Source organism: Schistocerca piceifrons, chromosome 10 (assembly GCF_021461385.2).
Source record: "Schistocerca piceifrons isolate TAMUIC-IGC-003096 chromosome 10, iqSchPice1.1, whole genome shotgun sequence".
In the NCBI taxonomy this organism is placed as follows: domain Eukaryota; kingdom Metazoa; phylum Arthropoda; class Insecta; order Orthoptera; family Acrididae; genus Schistocerca; species Schistocerca piceifrons.
Window position 1 is genome coordinate 133,515,683 of NC_060147.1, and position 16,740 is coordinate 133,532,422.

A 16,740-nucleotide genomic window follows, 5' to 3' on the forward strand; every position below is an offset into this window, starting at 1 on the left:
CAGGAAGAGTACCTGTTTTTATTTGCCAGATTACAAACAGTCTTGGATTCACAACTCCAGTTACAACTTGTTAGTAATATAAGCATGACTGAAATGTTCCGAGGTTACTGGCATAGTCCTCCTTTACTTCAATCATCGCTCTTAGGTCAGTGTTGACTATTTTCACAGACCGTCGTCACGGAGGGACTCCGCGGCGTGATAAAAGTTGCTCCAGTCTCTGTGGGTACTTGTGATGAAATGGGTTCATCATAAAACTGTCTTTCTTCGCCACTCAGTGCCCCAGGAACACCTCTAACAAAAAATCCAAAGACAACAAACCCAGAATCGCTTCAGTACTCCAACTAACCATAATAATGTAACTTGATTCCCTACCAACAACCCATGATTTCTCAATTACATCAGCTAGTATGGAGGCAGCTGTTTTATGAACTCCTGAATTATTAATTCAAGTCTTTGTACCCTCACATCACTCAGACCGTAGGTTGATTGTGACCTACCAGTTGCAAGGATGAAGAGCGACAAAGCTGAAGGTGTACGAGAGAGAGATAGATGATTGTAAAATTTATTTTTTAAAATCTATGATGAGAAAATGACATACTAAAAAGCAGTATAAATAATTTGGGAGTGAAGGAGAGCTCTCACCAAATAACAGAAGCATTTGAGTTGTCGACAAATCGAAGGTCCATGTTCTGAACCGACCGACTACCGTGTAACCTCCACCGATGGTGTCATTCGAATGAGGTATGGAGGAGCAGAGGGTCACCACACGGCTCTCCCAGCTGTTTCAGCTCACTTGAACTTGGAGCTGCTACTTCTCATTTAAGTAGCCCCTCAGTTATACGACTCTTGAGTGCACCCCATTCCAGTACTTCCACCGAGGGAAAAATCCAAGTCCTCCACATAGTAGCCAGACACACTGACCACTGAGCTATGGAGACTGACTGAGTCGTCTACAGGGACACGCAAAAGTGAACGAAAACATTGCTAACTTTGGGAAGAAATCCTTTGACAATTTAAGAGTACTAATAAATCGTCAAAAGCCACACCCCTATGCGCCTTTATTGGACACACAATGCTACAATTGTATTTCGATGGGAGGGTCGGGGTCGGGTCGGGTGGGGTCGGTAGGAAGACAGAGGCAGGAAGCAGGAGGAGCAGTTCCTCAGAAATAGATAGTGGCTTGGAAGGAGGCACCTGGTTTGCAGGCTAGGAATGTGGGAGGAAGGGGTGGCAGGTGCATGGGTTAGGCATGTGATACAAGAGTACCAGATACAGTAACGTGCAGCTCACGGTGAAGATGAGGTGGAGCTGTAGATTGGAGGGGGTGACAGGACAAAGGAAGAGGGAAGTGTTGAGTAGAGGTTGGGGGCCAGTGCGTTAGTGGAAATTGAGGCCAGGAGGATGACAGGAGCGAAGGATGCATTTTAAGGCTAACTCCCAATCTACGTCATCAGAAAAGTTGGTGTTGGAGGGAAGGAATCAGGTGGCACAGGTTGCGAAGCATCCATTGAACTAGAGCATGTTCTCAGCAGGCTTTTGTGCCACTGGGTGGCGAACTTAATCTCAGCCACATTTTGGCGTTGGCCATTCTTTTGTTGAACAGCTGGTGGGTGATTGTGTGCACGTAAAATGCTGTGCAGAAGTTGCAGCAGAGCTGGTATTCAACATGGCTGGTTTCACGGATGGCCACGCCTCTGATGGCATAATCGAGTGATGTGGCACACTGGACTCGCATGCAGGACGATGGTAGTTCAGGTTGTGCCTGGCCATTCAGATTTAGGTTTTCCATGATTTCCCTAAATCACTCCAGTCAAATAACAGGATGATCTCTTTAAAAGGGTGCAGCTGATTTCCTTCCTCAGCATTGAAGCAATCTGAACCCGTGTCTCTAATGGCCTCAATACGACGGGACATTAGAACCCTAGGGACAAGATGAGGTGAGCTTGTGACTGGATTGGAGTGGAAAGTGCTGAGTGCATGAATCAGGCAGGTCTTGCACCTGAGTCTTTCATAGGCACATTGCACCTGTACCAAATGCAACAACTTACAAATTAGTTTATTTGGGCATGACCACCAACCATTGGTCCACCAGCGGGGGAAAGGCCACTGCGAAAATGTGGCCAGGAACAAAGTTCCCCAGTGGTACAACACGGCACTGGGTGCAGTGTGCTAGAGTTCAGTGGCTGCTCCATAACTCACACCATCTGTATCCTCTACAGCAGCAGGTTTTCTGAACTGTGTAGATATGAATTATCCTCCTGGCCTCAATCTCCGCTAACACAATGCTCTACCCAACAGTTGCCCATTCATTTGTCTTGTCACCCCCTCCCAATCCGTGCTTTCATGTCATCATCTTTCTACACCACACCTCACCGCCTCCAGTCCCATCGTGCCACGTGCCTAGCCCTCCCGTTTCCTGTCACCGATCTGATAGCTACCCGTCCCCGACCCCTCTTTGTACTTCTCATCTTTCTCCCCTTATCTACTCACCCGTCATTACCACCCCCCCTCCCACCACCCAGTCGCCTTCCTAAAGTATTCGTTCTCTTAGCTCGTCAAAGGATTTCTACAAAAAGATCGCAAAGTTTTCATTCTCTTTTGTGTGTGCCCGTCAATGACTCAATACTTCCGCCATTCGCTGAGATGTCTCTTTTACTCCTACATTATCCATGTTTTTCCAGAACTTTTCTCGCATTATTAGGAAAAGGAAACCTCTGTCATTAGCTCCAAAATTCCTACGATCAGTATGTGTCAATGTTTGTGTAACCCTAGTCACAGAAATTTTAAAGAATTATTGTGTGTCCATTCCAAATGGCATAAACTATCATCTTCATAGCTGATGGCACATCTTTGGATTCTACTTAATGCATTTCAGTGCTGCTACTCTGTCTCATATTTTAATCTTTTGCCGTTATGTTCTATAAAAAGTTTTCTCCTTACAGAGAGCATTGTTCTGTTGCCTACTTTGTCTTCATTGGCAAGGGTCAAAGCCTTATTGCAAGAGCATTACATAATTATGACTTCGAGTAACTGATATCACCCTTCCCATTTGACAAGGAACCCCCTTCCATCATGTGTTCCTGAGTAACACCAACTCTCTGGATACTGGGAGCCGCTGCACTGCCTATGTGCTCACCTGGCTTACAGCATTCTACTGCGGCTCTCCCAGTTTCAATTTACTTAGTGCCACATCCATTTCTGAACAGTAGTATTTGTTAAGACTTTTTACTTCAGCTCAGGGCACCGTCATTCAAAATCGTAGGAAATCTTCGTGCAAACAGAGTACGGCACTCCTCTCACGTGCACAAGGCACTCCGTTGGGGTCGCCGCTGATTTCCACTCTATCCACATGTCTGTCAAACAGGACTAACCGATCTTCATCCACATCTATACGCACTCTCTGCGAGCTGCCGTATGGTGCGAGCTAGAGGGTACCCTGCACAACTGCTGGTCATTTCCTTTCCTGTTCCACTCGCAAATAGTGAGGGAAAAATGACTGGCCGTGTGCCTCCTTATAAACTGTAATTTCTCGTATCTAATGTTAATGGTCCTTGTGCAAAATACGTATCAGTGACAGTAGAACTGTTCTGCAGTCAGCTTCAAATACCGGTTCTCCAAAGTTTCTCATTCCTCGCCTCCACGGATTCCCATTTGAGTTCCCAAAGCATTTCCATAATACTTGTCGTTTGATCCTACTGGTAACAAATCTAGCAGTCCACTTCGATGTCTTCTTTCAATCTGACGTAGAAGCGATCCAAACCACTGCAGCAGCCCTCGAGGATAGGTCGCACTGGCACCCTGTATGCAATTTCTTTACAGATGAACCACTTTCCCAAAATTCTCCCAATAAACTGAAGTTGACTATTCGCCTTCCCTACCACAATCCTCACATGATCAGTCTGTTTTTTATTGCTTCGCCCAGATATTTAAACGGTGTGAATATGTCGAGCAGGACACTATTACTGCTGTATCCGAACATCACTGGATTGTTTTTCCTACTCACGTGAATTAAATTAAATTTTTCTACATTTACAGCTAGCTGCCATTCATCATACCAACTGGAAATTTCGTCTAAGTCATCTTGTATCTTCCTACAGTCACTAAACTTTGACACATTACCGTACACCATAGCATCGTTGGCAAATAGCTGCAGATTGCTGCCCACTGTGTTCGCCAGATGATTTGTGTGTACAGAAAATAACAGCACTCCTACCACACTTCCCCAGGGCACAATGAACACTCGCCATCGAGGACAATGTACTGGGTTCTGTGACTGAAGAAGTCTTCGAGCCACTCACATACCTCTGTATGTTAGTCTCTTCATTAATCTTTTGCAATGGGGCACCGCGTCATATGCTTACATTACAGAAAGGAAAAGTGAATAAATTTGTTGGTGGTTCGAGTATGCAGGGTGTGAAACGTGTAAACGATGCTGCCACCAACCAAAGCAACAATACTCTAACCTGGTGTGGAGTTGAACAGAGCTCGGAAGACCAACACGAGTACATGGTGCTGTGCTGTTTCACCTCTGGGGTAGAGTGGATCAATTGTAGTGGCTAGTGAGTGGTGGTGTGCCAGGCCCTCGAAAGAATGTGACTCGAAGGTTTCGACGTGTGTGAGATCTGGCGAATGTGTTGGCCAGGCAACAGAACCCCACCTTCTGTATTGAGGCATGGCAGGGCAGGGCAGGACAGGACAGGACAGCAGTGGGGACGTGCAGTCTTGCGCTATCTTGTCGAAAGGTAATGTCATTGGCCTTAACGCATCAGATATGTAATGGCTGCTGTCCGTATTACCCAATAGCACCCCATACCACTGTGCCACACAACGGGTGTGCATGATGACAAATGCAGTCTAATGTTTGTGCTCCTCAAAGCCTCCACACAGATACTTGGAGTGTGGTGCCACTCAAGTGCTTATTATTGTTATCAGATGCACCACTGTTGATTTGCCTCTACCTGCTTTTGTATCGAGGGAAGCTGCAACAATGGTCACCACGCTGACCATCTGTGACACTGTAAGGCTTTGCTGCAAGCGAGCCCCAGTTCCAACTAGTTTCATCTTGTGGCAGTCCTGCGTGCTGAAGCAAACAAAACGTCTTTCTTCTTGACCATTAGTGCCTTCCAATCCAATTTTTCTACTCACTGCATTCTCCTCAACTCTCACTTTATGCGGGTAAGGATGTAAGGGATTACAGATTATTACGCTATCATCAAATGGGGTGATTTCAGACAGCGTGGTTTATTTACCCTTTCCTCTTGCATAGCAACAATTTGCTGCTAGTTTTCATTTCAGTTGGCCAATTATTTTAAGGGCAAGATTGTATTTCTGGTGTTGTGCATCTTTTATTTTGGATCAAATGATAGCTGATGAAAGATCTCATTGTTGAAAGTTTGTGCTGTATCAACAGAAAACTTTCTGTTGCCTGAGACTGCTGTTTGTTTGTTTATGCCTGTGTGTGTGTGTGTAACTGCAGTTGTCAATGTGTTCAGTACCCTACCACGCTGATATGATTGTTATAGAAGTTTGTCGAGTTTTTTGTGTAAAGTTATTGAATAAGGATTCTTTTTACAAAATTTTGGACAATGGCAGGAAAGTACAAAAGCAAGAAAGGCTCTAAAATATGGTGTAATTATGACCCAGAATATTGAGATAAACCTGTTCATGATATTCAGTATGGCAAATTGTTTTATAGAAAAGCGTGTGATGTGTATGGTATACCTAGAGCAACTCTACTAAATAAAGTGCAGGAAATATATATTTAAAAAAATTTAGCAGGACAACCAGTACTAGTGAGGAAGAAGAAGAAATGTTAAAGCAAGGTATATTGAGAGTTGCACATTGGGGATTTCCTTTCACTAAATTGGATATTAGATATTTAGTGAAAGGCTACTTCGATAAATCTAGTTGAAATAAGTAGTAGTTTTCTAACAGTTTACCAGGACAAGAATGGGGCTATTTATTCCTCAAGCGTTTTTTCAGAAGATCTTTCTGTTTGCGTAAGCAAAAATATTGAAAGAGCTGGTGTGCGAGTGAACAAAGCAACATTAAAATTTGTTTCTCCAATATAAAACCAATGTCGGAAAACCTCCCATCTAGCAACCTAATCAGCCGTGACAAAACCAGCAGTTTCATATGAGCCGAGCAAGCATCAAATAATTACAAAATGAGGGACTAAGCATGCTGACAACTGATGGATTCGTCAAAATCTAGTATTTTGATAATGATGGCAGCCAGTGCTGATGGTAAACTGATTCTTCCATATGTTCTTTACAAACCTTTTTTTTGTGTGAGATGAGATGTGGCAAGATGATGGCCCACAGGGGACCCATTTCAATAGGAGTAAAAGCCTGTGGTTTGATCTATCAATACTTGAATTCTGGTTCTTTACAATCACTTTGCCCTATTTGAAGAAGCCAGAGGCCCAACAGTGATGATTGGGGACAACTAATCCAGTCGTGTCCTTGTCTGTTACCAAAGAGTGTGGACAGGACAATATTTCATTCATTTTCCTCCTCCCTAATGGCACCCATCTCCTCAGACTGCGGGATGTAAGCTTTTTCAGACCAATGAAATCAGTGTGGCAAACTGTATTAACTGAACTGAAGAAATGGCCCTACACTCAGATCATTTACAATGATGTTTTTCCATCCCTTCTGAAACACTAAGATTTCAGCAAACTTTACAGTAAACATAAAGAGTGGATTTCGTGCCACATGCCTGACCGCATTTGAACCAGATCATGTCTTATGGGATTTGCCTGATGGTGACGAAGGCTGGCAAAGCAAGACAGGGGCACGGATCTCCAGTTTTGAAGAAATGTTTGTTATCCTACAAATAAGCCAGGTATTTCCGCCATTGTAACCAGACATTCCTGCTGGAAAATCAAGTGTGGAAACAAGTGACAGTGCTTCTAGCAGTAGCGAAAGTGAAAAGACCCATTATCCAGTGAAACATTATTGCTATAAGATGAGGCTTTTCTTTCTGCAGACTATAAATACATATCCAGACACAAGGAGCATATGAGGTAGTATGTTGGAGTGGACACTAATGTTGGTGCAAGGGAAGTATATATGAAACTTGTTTCCTAATGTCCCTCATTTCCACAGAAATGTTGGAACACGTGAGGCAATACTGATCCTACGACTTATCTGGGAAGAAAGATTAAGGAAAGGCAAACCTACGTTTCTAGCATTTGTAGACTTAGAGAAAGCTTTTGACAATGTTGATTGGAATACTCTTTCAAATTCTGAAGGTGGCAGGGGTAAAATACAGGGAGTGAAAGGCTATTTACAATTTGTACAGAAAGCAGATAGCAGTTATAAGAGTCGAGGGATATGAAAGGGAAGCAGTGGTTGGGAATGGAGTTAGACAGGGTTGTAGCCTATCCCTGATGTTATTCAATCTGTATCTTGAGCAAGCAGTAAAGGAAACAAAAGAAAAGTTCGGTGTAGGTATTAAAATCCATGGAGAAGAAATACAAACATTGAGGTTCGCCGATGACATTGTAATTCAGTCAGAGACAGCAAAGGACTTGGAAAAGCAGTTGAACGGAATGGACAGTGCCTTGAAAGAAGGGTATAAGATGAACATCAACAAAAGCAAAACAAGGATAATGGAATGTAGTCTAATTAAGTCGGGTGATGCTGAGGGAATTAGATTAGGAAATGAGGCACTTAAAGTAGTAAAGGAGTTTTGCTATTTGGAGAGCAAAATAACTGATGATGGTCGAAGTAGATAGGATATAAAATGTAGACTGGCAATGGCAAGGAAAGCTTTTCTGAAGAGAGATTTGTTAACATCGAGAATAGATTTAAATGTATGGAAGTGAAACGTGGACGATAAATAGTTTGGATAAGAAGAGAATAGAAGCTTTCGAAATGTGGTGCTACAGAAGAATGCTGAAGATTAGATGGGTAGATCACATAACTAATGAGGAGGTATTGAATAGAATTGGGGAGAAGAGGAGACTGTGGCACAACTTGACTAGACAAAGGGATCGGTTGGTAGGACATGTTCTGAGACATCGAGGGATCACCAATTTAGTATTAGAGGGCAGCGTGGAGGGTAAAAATCAAAGAGGGAGACCAAGAGATGAATACACTAAGCAGATTCAGAAGGATATAGGCTGCAGTAGGTATTGGGAGATGAAGAAGCTTGCACAGGACAGAGTAGCATGGAGAGTTGCATCATACCAGTCTCAGGGCTGAAGACCACAACAACAACAACAACAACAACAAGGTCCCTCATGAGGACACTACAAAAAGAACAAGTTTCGTGAGTACTCCCTGTACCAGTTGAGAAAGGATGTTTATTTTTAGAGACAATGTGCTTCAGACTCGTAGGCCATTGTAATTTTATGGCCAGTGTTTGCAACTTAAAGTTTGGATGTTGAACAAGAAAAATGATTTTGATCTTTAAGTAAGTAGAATTTCTTTGTTATGTTTCTGTTTTTAATATTTCGATTTAGGACTTTAAAAATTAGCAATGTAATTAGTTAGAAAGTAAGAATTGACCTTTAGTATATAAAATTCATTATTTCAGTTCTTATCACTTAGTCGTAATGATGGAAATCCTTAAAATGTGTTCAGCTTCTAAAATCAAATAGGATGAATGCAGAATTTTTTTTAAAAAGTCACTTTGTAACTCTGAACAGAGATTTAACACTTGGATCTGAAGTCATCCCAATCCACAGGGTGATTTCAGACACTTTTATGCCTCTGGTAAATATAGGTACACACAGACTTCTCGTTTGTAGTATATTTTATTTGTAATACATATATACACACATCACTTCTGTAACAGAAAATGCAACCTAACTGTTTGAAATCACCCCACTTGACAGTACTGCTCCAAAAAAAAAAAAAATTAAATATGAGGTCACTTGACAACTTTATTTTCTTCTACACTAGTTTGTGAAGCTACATTGATGTTTGTTTATGGTGGTTTACAGTTGTTTCAGTATAGTACCTGTTAAAACATCCTTCCAGGTGAATTCCAGGTTTCCTTTTGCAGGCTTTGCAGTATAAAATTGTCTCTCTTCTTCCTCCTTGAACGTGCTGCAAACCATGCAATGCTTTGTTGTTTTTTTATTCACTTTGCGTTATAAAATGCAGCTTGCCATTTAGTCTCTCCTTGGTGTCAGAAGATGATCATCTTCCTCTTTTCTTTGAATTTGTATTTCTCACCTGGCAAAATAGCCGTCTCATTACATTTCTTCTGTAGGTAAGGTGAGTCTGCAGTTCTTCTCCACATTTGTTTTCGTCTATTGAGTAAAGAATATAACTGTTCACTACAGCAACTTAAATCATCCAAAAGAATAAATTATTCCACTGTTTGTCCAATTGTCTTTTAAAATCGTAGCAACTACAGTACCGATCAACATTCTTCCATGTTCGACCTGCACCCTTCAAAATTCAGGTCTTTTGTGTGTTCCCTGAGACCCTCTAACATAAAAAACCACCCAACCCACACCAGACAGCCGGCACTGCCTGTGTAAACTACCTCCTGTCTGTAATGGACTCCTGACCTGTTCAGTGGAAGCCAAAATCCCGCTACCATATGGCATAAGTCGAGAAATCTGCAGCCTACAGGGTCGCAGATGTGTCTCAGCCTCTGATTCAGACCCTCCACTTGTGATCTTTATGGCATCTGGAAGAATCCATTCCACATCTGGAATGACTCCACCTGTTATGCACACAGAGTGCACATTGGCATTCTTCCCCTCCTTGGCAGCCACATCCCTAAGCAGCCCCATAATGTGCGTAACATTGGAGCTACCAATAATCCCACCCATTGTGACTGCCCAGATCTTGCATGCTGAGAAGTTTCCTCTGATACAGGACAAATGACTGCATCCTGCTGAGGGTCAGTGTCAGCCACAGAGAGCACCTGGATTCAGTTTGTCTGTCTGGCAGAATAACCCGGGAGGCCTTATGCTGCTCCCCCCCAACCTGCCATGGGAAGTCTTTCACAGCCTGTCTCTAGTGTCAGAATCAAATGTCACATGGAGACAAGTATGTGTAAATGTAAGTAAAACTCTTCACTGGACATCAATTCAGTGTACACACATTATGTATACAAAAGTCTGAAATACAAGTTGTAGCTTTTTTTTAATCAATGAAAATCCATTTTTGAAAATATATTACATCAGCTTTTTGTAATCTTCACCACCACACAGCTGGAAAAATAATGAAATAAGTGCTGTGGTTTTTATAGTAAAAATAATCTTTCAAATTACAACAGAATATTCAATGGGCACTTTATACTCTCAAGGATTTAACCCTTTGCCTTACGATTTAAGTTCCGTTAGCATGAACTGTAAGTGACAGCAGGGTACGGATGCGCCTTACGATTCCCGGCGCTTACACACGCTAAGGCTGCGGTGCACTACACCTGGTGGCGTCCGAAGTCATGCAGACGCCCCCGGGATTTGTAAGTACGTGTGTGATACCAGTAACGTGACATTTCTACCGGTATCATAAATAATGACGATTAGTTGCCCATTAGAAACGAAACATTCATTGTCTCAAACGCAATGATATATTCACAAACATTTTATTTCCCTTTATAAGCAAACATACATTGATGAAATCCATTTAATAATAATATTCACAACAGTGCAATGATCTAAGACTGTATTATATTTGGTTCAAATCATTCTGGGACCTGTTACGTTAGTACATTAGCAAACATATTCTCGAACGAATTGTCTTCACAATGATGTGTACACGAGTTTGATTGTATGATATCGTTCAAAACAATCTGGCACATGTAATGCAACCCTGCACTTTTTGCATTCTCAGTTTTGCCCTTTACTTTTGATGGTGTTGGATCAATATGTTTGGGAAAATGTGCCCATGTTGGGCATTCAGTCTTTGTGGTATATCGCTGCATGCTAATCGTCCCTTCCGATTATATTCCGGTAAAGGTGTAGCTTTCAACAATGATTCTGCAATGTGAATCCTATATTCTGCGTAGCTGTCGTTTGCCGCAATGTATTTTGTAATACAAAATGTATGTGTTAAATAAAGCAACATCAAATAGGTAAAAGAATATCTTGCGGTATGCTTTCATACATTTTCTCATAACAGGGAAGCATGCGAGAATCTGATCTTGGTGATCAATTCCAATCATGCCTCTATTGTCTTCGATGACACATTTCGGTTTCCACGATTTTGCGGAGCGGTGTGTCTGTGGCAATCATTTCTGCTGTTGAATGTTTTGTGGAAAGCATGTAAATGTCTCGTTTATCTTTCCATTTTAGTGCCAATATTCCATTACAACTCATCACTGTATACTCTCCCTTCTTTAATTTTGCCTTCAGGAAGTCTGTGGGCATAGTTTTTCTGTTTGAGCGCACTGTTCCAATCACATTAGTTTTATTGGTGAGGAGAGTTTTGAAAAGTTTCGGTGAAGAAAACCAGTTACCTTAATATAGAGGATGCCCTTTGTGTAACACCGACTGTGATAGTTCTAGAACTACACTTTCAGAGGCACTACAACTACCATCACATTTGTCACTACCCGTGTATATCTTAAAATCATAGCAGTATCCTGAACTTGACTCTCACAATTTATAAATTTTAATACCAAACCTCACTCTTTTTGATGGGTTAAATTGTTTGTAGGATAAGTGCCCCTTAAATTTCATTAATGATTCGTCAACGGCAATATTCTCTTGCGCTGTGTACCCTTTCTTAAATTTTTGATTGAACATATCTATGACTGGCCTTAGTTTGTACAGCTTATCTGTGTTGTTGGCTAAACTGTTATTCGCTAGATGCAGAAATCTACTTATGTGCAGAAATCACCTGAAATGGCATCGTCTTCCTAAATATTGCCGTTTCTATAGCGACCCTCCTAGACCAATACATCTGAGTCAACGGTTTCCTTACTTCAGCCATGATTATACATAGCGCAATGTATATTTTATTTCATTACAGCTGATAGACCAGTTTTGGTCTATTTTTTTCTCTCTTCTGTTCATTGTTGAGTTACGATGTTTTCCCAAAATGTACTATTAAATATTACATAGAAAACGTCTAACACTCTTATGCTTGTACTCGCGTGCTGTAAAGCTGCTTCCTGTATTCCTGGAATTTCCGTATATCCAGATTGTTGGTTCATTGTCTTCCTTTTGTCACATCCATGACTCGTGATTGTTGCTGGTAGGTTTGCTCTTTTTGTCAGTATTATCAATCGCCAGTCGCTTACACCGTTTTCGTACAGGAGATAAAACATCGCTGCTACTGTCAAAATATCCTGCAGAATCATTGTTGGCTATGCCACCATGTCTCCCTTTCCTCGTGAACACTTTTGCTACATGTTGGGAACATTGTGAAAGTATTTTTGTAATGTCGGCAGGTCCAAATGGGGCGAAGGACAATTCGTGTATGCTGCGTGTACTCGATCAACTCCGCAACGCGTCAGATACGTTCTGTTTACATTTGGCACGGCTGACCGATGATGTCTCTTGCACGAGATGCGTTTGTTCGGCGCGGTAAACATACCACGTCTCTGATACGTCTAGTTTATGTTTGGCCAGGTCGGCACACTACGTCTCTCACACGACATTGTAGGCTAAGGGGTTAATTGACAATCAGTGCAGCATAAGTAGCTTGTTACAGACTAACAGGAATGGAACTTGAAAATGAGAGCTGAATAAACATTTGTGCTATATTCATGTGCAAATATTTACTTTTTTTCCCCAAATTTGAGATTCTCATTTCCCTCGGCAAAATTTGGGCACAATGGCACCAGTGTAAGTCCAGAGAATCAACCTTGTTGAGAATGGAGACAGACATTATTGAGCAATTTTGTGTGTTTACAATAAAAGAATTTTTCAAATGATCAACAAATTTAAAAATTACTAGTAGTACCAAATTCCTGAACTTACGATGCTCATTATTTACAGGTATGAGCAAATTTCAAGGCACTTCACATATTTGTCTTACGTAACAAACAAATGTTATTATCTAGTATCTCATTTCTTAAAGCTGAGTTTCATTCAGGTACACGACACGAGCAGTATTTAAGCTTATTTCCACTGTTTCCATAAAATGATAATACTAACACCCTTCAGGTATAAGTTTAACACATTGACTGCCAAGCGCATGGTGATGAATGTTTCCCTGTCAGGTCAGGTCAGGTCATGGCATTAGGCCCTACTGTGGCCGCTGGCTAGCACATGGCGTCAGGCATAAAGCTCTTTTGTGGGCAGTGGAGCTTTTTGGCAGTCAATGTGATAATATGGAAATTATGTTCTCCTGGTTGACAGTCCATATTATGGAAGTATGCCACTTATGTCGGTTTTTCTCTGATGTTTTACCTGTTTTGAATATAACAAATGTTAACTATAGTCTAATCTTTCAGAACATTAAAACATCTCTGCCATCATAGGTGCTGTGGGATAAATATCACATGACCTGAAAAGCACTCCAGCTAGAATGAAAGGGTGTAGAAAAAGACATTGAAATACGACACTACTGTTTGGAACTGTCCACACCAGGCCTACTCATAAGCAAGCTGGGAATAACCCAGAGTAGACTCCAACAGTGTAAACTCTTGTTAAAAATAAAAATGATAAGGAATGAGGAGGTTAAGAAGAATTAAGATGTCCCTTTTACACCGAATCAGCACATCCAGACAGTGGTGGTACGACATATAATGAGACTGAGTCTACAAAAATTTCCCAAGTAAATCTGGAAAAGGCAGTCTTCCTGCAGGAAGACCTATAACCCAGTGGATGGACGTGATCAAAGATGACATCACTGACAATGGATGATGTCTGTGATGGGTTATGTGTGGACAAAAGGAAATGGAAGAGGCTAATGAACAGTATACAGGAAACTGAAACTGTACAATGTTTAATAATAACAATGATGCAGTTGCCCATCCGGATTTACAGATGCAAAGATTCTCCACGTGAGTGTCTAGACACAAAGAGAATTTGCTTACAAGGAAGGTAGACCAGAGTGTAATATCCTCTCAGCGATGAGGTCAGAGACAAAGTTCAAGTTCAGATAGGAATGGGAATGGGAATTTTCTGCAGCATTTTCAAAGGAACCTGCCCAGCATTTGCCTTCAGTGATTAAAGGAAATTGTGGAAAATCTAAATCTAGGTGACCCTGTGTGGTTTTGAGTCCAGAGCCTCGACCACCTTTGCACATCATCTATTTGTAGCTATAGCTTCAACAGTGATCATCCTGGCATCAGCCCTTTCCACTGCTTGTGTGACAAGAACGAAATATAAGAAGAAGTGAGTATTATTGAGTCAGTCCACTGATCAAGCAGTACTGGAAACCAAAGAGGGATTTGAAAAGGGAATTACAGTACAGGGAGAAGAAGTAAGAGCTTTGAGGTTTGCCAGACACAACAAAGAACGTGGAAGATCAGTTAAACTGAATGGATGGTATCCCGAAAAGTGGTTATCAGACGAATATCAATGGAGGTAAAACAAGTTAACAGAATGTAGTCAATTCAGGTGATGCTGAGAGGAAACACATTAGAACATGAGACACTAAAAGCAGTTGGTGAGTTTGACTATTTGGGCAGCAAAATAACTAATGACGCCTGCAGAAGAGAAGATATAAAATGCAGAGTGGTAATAACAAAAAACATTTGTGAAAAAGAGCAGTTTGTTAAAATATAATATAAATTTATGGATTAGGAAGTCTTTTTCTGAAGCTATTTGTGTGTTAGAAGTAAAAAAAGCGAAATGTAGACAATAAGTGGTCAGACATGAAAAGAATAAAAGCTTTTGAAATATGGTGCTACAGAAGAATGCTGAAGATTAGATCAAATAAGTAATGAGGAGGTACTGAACTAAACTGTGGAGAAAGAAATTTAGAGCAGAAATTGACTAAAATGAGGGATCAGTTGATAGGACACATCTTGAGGCCCTCACCCCTCACGGAATAGTCAGTTTTGAAATCTAGAGGGGGGGGGGGAGAGGGGGGGAGAGAGAGAGAGAGAGAGAGAGAGAGAGAGAGAGAGAGAGAGAGAGAGAGAGAGATTAGGGGAAAGGGCGGTGGGGGGGGGGGGGGTCAGGCATTATAGGGATGAAGGTTTACAGTCGTAATGCTGAGATTGGTGTGGACAGCTGCATCAAACAGATGACCACATCATCATCTGAGCTGTAAACTTCTCATCAACACAAACTGATTGTCTGAATTTGTGTCTAAAAAAGCCAATAGTTTAACACCACTCGAGTATTTTTCTTGTTATGCTTGGTTGATATAGCTCACTTGTCAGTGTAATCTTACACACACACACACACACACACACACACACACACACACACACACACACACACACACCTGCTTATCACTGTTTTCTGTTTACCTGCATGCACAGCCCTGCAATACATTCCATCTGAATATTATTATAAGTATCTACTCACATCTAATAACAGCCCAGGTGCAAAATGCTGTTTCTACAGGACCTGTCACACCCACTGCTATTGATGAATTACTCCTCAACATCAGTTTCTTTCCTTCTCACCCTGTCCAGTAGATCTCTCTGACTTGGGATTCTGGGCAACTTTTCTGTAACTATTCTCATTTGGTAAATCTTGTTACTCCTTTTCCTTCATTTCTCTTGCTTCCCCTTCAGTCCCACCAAGAGGACCCACTGAGTCTGAAATCTTGCACATTTCTTTAATTTTTGTGTGTGTTTTTTCATGCCACCACTTAGTGAGCAGATTTTTTATCAACCCAACTTACATTATATTTTCAGCAAGGTTTGGGTTGCATTAGTAAACACAGCTAGTCATATATGCAAAAAGAATCACTCTTCACCTGCTGATGGCCAGTGAACTGTGCTGATATCAGTTCAGTACTAAATATTAATTCTTTTTTAATACAATCATTTTGGGTGGCATCTTCATAAAAACACTGAAACAACTATTGACTGTCTTTGCACCAGTCCTCTTCAGGGTGACTACTCCGCTGGTCTGAACAGGACTGTTGCAAGGACAGTCAAAATTTTGGTGGTATAATTTGTTTTAGTGTTTTATAGCAATGCAGCAAAAACCCAAAATGATTTTATTTAAACAAACAATTGCTGTGGCTGCCCATGGACTTATACTAACTCTCTTATTCACAGGCTACACAACACAAAGTATCCTGAACACAGGTTGATTTACAGTTATAAGATACAAAAATGAATAGCTACATTGTGCAGTAGTTTTGAAGTTAAGTTAAATTACGGAGGACGTTGCTTGGAATGAGTTAACTGTGAGTGTCTATTACACTAAACTTCATAGTAAAGGCAAGGTCACTATATCATCATCACTAGACAAGGATTAGACCTACTGGCTTCCAACTTAAACTGCAGACTCAATCTCTTTTAGGTTAGCACTTGATCTCTTCTTCCAGTGGGAACACATTTAAAATCTTTTACTGTTCATAGCACTTTTTCCTGTATTTTTAATTTTTTCTGTTAACCTGACTGTATGTATCTGGAATGAATCCTTCCCTTTTGCTGGCAATGCTCTTACCTACTGAGGTATCCAGGCACGAGTCACGAGAGATACTGATAGAGGCAGATGTAAAGCCGTAGGACAGAGTGTGAGTCACGCCATGGTGGCTTAAAGGCGAGGTCCTCGGTTAAAGCCACCACTGAACACAGAGTTTAAATCTACCAGGCAGTAACTATATCCAATTCCTTACATGTCTTCTTATCCACTTAATGTACAGCAATTGGTTTTAGTGCACAGTTCTGAAACATATAACATTC